The sequence below is a fragment of the Schistocerca piceifrons genome, unplaced genomic scaffold, assembly GCF_021461385.2.
Source record: "Schistocerca piceifrons isolate TAMUIC-IGC-003096 unplaced genomic scaffold, iqSchPice1.1 HiC_scaffold_2370, whole genome shotgun sequence".
NCBI lineage: Eukaryota > Metazoa > Arthropoda > Insecta > Orthoptera > Acrididae > Schistocerca > Schistocerca piceifrons.
This window is the reverse complement of record NW_025728306.1, coordinates 47,501-52,500: the sequence shown is the minus strand read 5'-3', so window position 1 is coordinate 52,500 and position 5,000 is coordinate 47,501. Positions and strand designations below refer to the sequence as shown.

Here is a 5,000-nt window from a genome sequence, read left to right as displayed (position 1 = left end):
ATGGCGCCACAGTGGCCGCCTTTCGACGCCACCCACAAAGGCTGCAGCCTCTGTCGACCATAGCACCCAATCTCCAGTGGCTCTGCCGCACGAAGCCGTGGACCGGCAATGACGCCACCCGCACCCGTTCGTGCACCACCCCAACCGCCAAACTCGCACCTCCAGCGGATGAACGGCGGACGTTTCCCGCACTCGTAAAGTGCAATCCACCCCTATAACTTGCGTTTCATGAAGAGTTATTTCCAATATGCGACATTCCCGCTGTCCGTATACATGAGCCGCGACCTGTACCACTTACGAGCGAGAGACGCGATCGCGTTGCTCACTGTACGGCGTCCGATACCGAGCCATCAGCATGTCGGTCCCCATGCGCGTTGCACTCGCACTCGCAGTCGCAAAAACGTGGGGCAAATATATTACGCGGAAGAGTTATAACAGACCGAGCCCCACTGCATGGGGGGAGTCTTTGTCACTAATGTACACAGATGGAACATTTTGGACTGGAACCAGATTACCCGTACACACGGCGCTGATTAGTAATCAATGCAGAGCCATCAAACTACAGCAAATATACACAACTGTCCGTATACATGCTGAAAGAGTCTGCCCAAAATGGGAACCACACGTCAGCCAGACACTCTGATCACGCACCACTCTCTGCTTCTAACAGGCGCACATACAATATGTAAGCACCAGCATGGAACAACATCCAGTGCATCTTCTCCGCCACATTACACAATCCACACTATCACAACCAGACCAGGAGGTCCGTGCGGAAAATACAATATCCCAGCCTTTCGACATCCACCATTGCGCAGACCAGGCACCAACACCCACACATGTCCTATACAACGGTGCACCCAACATCACAATAGTACCTCCTGTCACAGCGCACAAACAATGACATGAGTCAAAGACACAGGTCTCACACAAGCATAGAATTGGAGCGCCGCCTCTAATAAGCCAAAGGTGCATCCTGACGTGACAAATCTGATCATGTCACAAGCATTCACTTACTATAATCACTATCAACGAACCTGCCGCCCCCGCCCCCCCCCCCCCCCCCCTACACCTTTCCGTACAACAACGTGTAACCTAACCTAACCTAACCTAACCTATGTTGTACCTTAACCTAACCTATGTTGTACCTTAACCTAACCTATGTTGTACCTTAACCTAACCTATGTTGTACCTTAACCTAACCTATGTTGTACCTTAACCTAACCTATGTTGTACCTTAACCTAACCCATGTTGTACCTTAACCTAACCCATGTTGTACCTTAACCTAACCCATGTTGTACCTTAACCTAACCCATGTTGTACCTTAACCTAACCCATGTTGTACCTTAACCTAACCCATGTTGTACCTTAACCTAACCCATGTTGTGCCTCAACCTAACCCATGTTGTGCCTCAACCTAACCCATGTTGTGCCTCAACCTAACCCATGTTGTGCCTCAACCTAACCCATGTTGTGCCTCAACCTAACCCATGTTGTGCCTCAACCTAACCCATGTTGTGCCTTAACCTAACCCATGTTGTGCCTTAACCTAACCCATGTTGTGCCTTAACCTAACCCATGTTGTGCCTTAACCTAACCCATGTTGTGCCTTAACCTAACCCATGTTGTGCCTTAACCTAACCCATGTTGTGCCTTAACCTAACCCATGTTGTGCCTTAACCTAACCCATGTTGTGCCTTAACCTAACCCATGTTGTCGCCTTAACGTAACCCACGTTGTCGCCTAAACCTGCTCTGTAATTGTTATACGACTCGTTCAATTACTGTAGTGTTGCCCACCCGCAACCCTCGCAATATAGTTCGCTACTCGCACTGCCCGCACCCCTGTGTATCGCTTCATGTTAAACACCTTGCAAGTCTTGCTCACTTTCCACATGCTCCTGCTGTACACTGTAATGTGGATGGCAGCAGGACGTACATGCCGCCCCTCCCCACGTCCCCACCTTGCCCCCTGCCTTCGCAAGCTGGTTGGTGAGAAGTTTGCATGTTCAATGCCCTTCGCATGCGACGTACTCAGGCTACGTTGTGGTGCGGCCTGTGTCAACTGTCCGCTGATGTCGTACGCGTGAACCACAATCTGTACTGCACATTCGTCCTTATGTACTGAATGATACATCGTGGCACATGTGTGACCGCACAACGACTGCGCCCAAAAACGGCGGACCATACAGTGCAAATATTGTGCACGCAGCTACGTGTCGTCTCCCTATGAGAGCTGGATTGCAGTGTGGTACGCCATAGAGACGTGTGGGAGGAACGGACGCCGTGGATGGCGATCAGCATGAGCTGTCTGTTGATGTATTCGGACCTAGTCGTCTCTCCTCACACACCGTGATGGCATGGTGCACCGCGTTCCATATCTGCGACATGCTACAGAGGCCGGTTGACAGTCGTTCGAGCAATGGACATCGCATACGTACGGGGGCCACCTTCCACGTATTGTCTAGGCGTGCACATTTTGTTGCGTGTATGTGGGCAGACGTAGTGTGGCGTGACACCTGACACAGGCATGCAATAATCGTTGAAGTTGCAAATGGCGATGGACGCCTGCGTTTTCTGGTGAAGTTACGCAAATGAACAAATGGTAACCTGTTGTGGTGCGGTTGTTCTCGCTAGGGGTGAATCGGTGATGGCGACGATAGGTTGAGGTACTAACCGGTTGTTCCAGCGATACCCACCATGCCGACGAAACTGAACGGCATCTGGGTGTGAAGCGATACGCGGCGGTGGCTGGGTGGGACCGTCCCCGGCCGGTGAGGGGGCGCCTCCCGGCGTGCTGGCCGCGCGGTGCGTGGGCGCACGCGCTACAGCCGGCTGGTGGGGGCGGCCAGTGGCAGGCGCGCCGGCCGACGGACGCGGCAGGCGTCGCAGCTGCGCGCCGGCGCACCCTGCGCGCGGCGCCGTGCGGCCAAAGTAGGTCCTCGCGGGCCCGGTGCGAAGCGCGGTGGACATCTTCAGTGTGCTGGTCCGATTGAGGACTGTGTGCGTTGAGGATGCGCCGCCGCCCGGCGCTCGGCGCCGCGACGCCGTCTGCTGCTCGGTCGCCCCAGCGGTTCTCGCTGGTGGTTTGTATCGCAGCTGTGCGGATGTGTTGGCGCGTGCGCTGTGCTGGGAGAGTTCGCTTCGGCACCCAAGTGGGGCTTTTGTCCTTCTGTGGCGCTGGCGTTGGAGCTGCCGGTCACCGTAGGTGGCGCGTGTTGTCTCCCGCCGGCAATGCCACGACAGCACGCTCCCGGGCCTCTGTCGGCAGCGGCAAGCTCAGTTGGGAGCACGGGTGGTCGCACCGAAAGCGTCTACTCGCCTAACTCCGGGCGATTGCGCCTCTCTCGAACCCGACCAAGTACTTGGGACGGCGCTGCGCGCCGCCGGGACCTGAGAGGGTTTCGAGGTGTATTGTGCAGGGGAGCTCAGCCTCCTCCTGTTTGCAGAATGATTGAGCGGACGCTTGCGTGTTCGCGCGGGCCCCCGGGACACACTCCCGGGCGGCCGGCTGCTCAGCTCTAGTTGACGCAGCTCCCTGGTTGATCCTGCCAGTAGTCATATGCTTGTCTCAAAGATTAAGCCATGCATGTCTCAGTACAAGCCGCATTAAGGTGAAACCGCGAATGGCTCATTAAATCAGTTATGGTTCCTTAGATCGTACCCACGTTACTTGGATAACTGTGGTAATTCTAGAGCTAATACATGCAAACAGAGTCCCGACCAGAGATGGAAGGGACGCTTTTATTAGATCAAAACCAATCGGTCGGCTCGTCCGGTCCGTTTGCCTTGGTGACTCTGAATAACTTTGGGCTGATCGCACGGTCCTCGTACCGGCGACGCATCTTTCAAATGTCTGCCTTATCAACTGTCGATGGTAGGTTCTGCGCCTACCATGGTTGTAACGGGTAACGGGGAATCAGGGTTCGATTCCGGAGAGGGAGCCTGAGAAACGGCTACCACATCCAAGGAAGGCAGCAGGCGCGCAAATTACCCACTCCCGGCACGGGGAGGTAGTGACGAAAAATAACGATACGGGACTCATCCGAGGCCCCGTAATCGGAATGAGTACACTTTAAATCCTTTAACGAGTATCTATTGGAGGGCAAGTCTGGTGCCAGCAGCCGCGGTAATTCCAGCTCCAATAGCGTATATTAAAGTTGTTGCGGTTAAAAAGCTCGTAGTTGGATTTGTGTCCCACGCTGTTGGTTCACCGCCCGTCGGTGTTTAACTGGCATGTATCGTGGGACGTCCTGCCGGTGGGGCGAGCTGAAGGCGTGCGACCGCCTCGTGCGTGCTCGTGCGTCCCGAGGCGGACCCCGTTGAAATCCTACCAGGGTGCTCTTTATTGAGTGTCTCGGTGGGCCGGCACGTTTACTTTGAACAAATTAGAGTGCTTAAAGCAGGCAAGCCCGCCTGAATACTGTGTGCATGGAATAATGGAATAGGACCTCGGTTCTATTTTGTTGGTTTTCGGAACCCGAGGTAATGATTAATAGGGACAGGCGGGGGCATTCGTATTGCGACGTTAGAGGTGAAATTCTTGGATCGTCGCAAGACGAACAGAAGCGAAAGCATTTGCCAAGTATGTTTTCATTAATCAAGAACGAAAGTTAGAGGTTCGAAGGCGATCAGATACCGCCCTAGTTCTAACCATAAACGATGCCAGCCAGCGATCCGCCGCAGTTCCTCCGATGACTCGGCGGGCAGCCTCCGGGAAACCAAAGCTTTTGGGTTCCGGGGGAAGTATGGTTGCAAAGCTGAAACTTAAAGGAATTGACGGAAGGGCACCACCAGGAGTGGAGCCTGCGGCTTAATTTGACTCAACACGGGAAACCTCACCAGGCCCGGACACCGGAAGGATTGACAGATTGATAGCTCTTTCTTGATTCGGTGGGTGGTGGTGCATGGCCGTTCTTAGTTGGTGGAGCGATTTGTCTGGTTAATTCCGATAACGAACGAGACTCTAGCCTGCTAACTAGTCGCGTGACATCCTTCGT

The 5,000-nt window shown here is 54.1% G+C and overlaps 1 non-coding gene across 1 annotated transcript in view; it reads left to right on the top strand.

The window, feature by feature from the left end:
• Positions 1-3,535: 3,535 nt before the first annotated feature.
• LOC124742915 overlaps positions 3,536-5,000 on the top strand; it is a 1,909-nt gene continuing 444 nt past the window's right edge. The window contains exon 1 of the ribosomal RNA XR_007010281.1: positions 3,536-5,000. This exon is cut by the window's right edge and continues 444 nt beyond it. This is a non-coding gene — a ribosomal RNA (small subunit ribosomal RNA).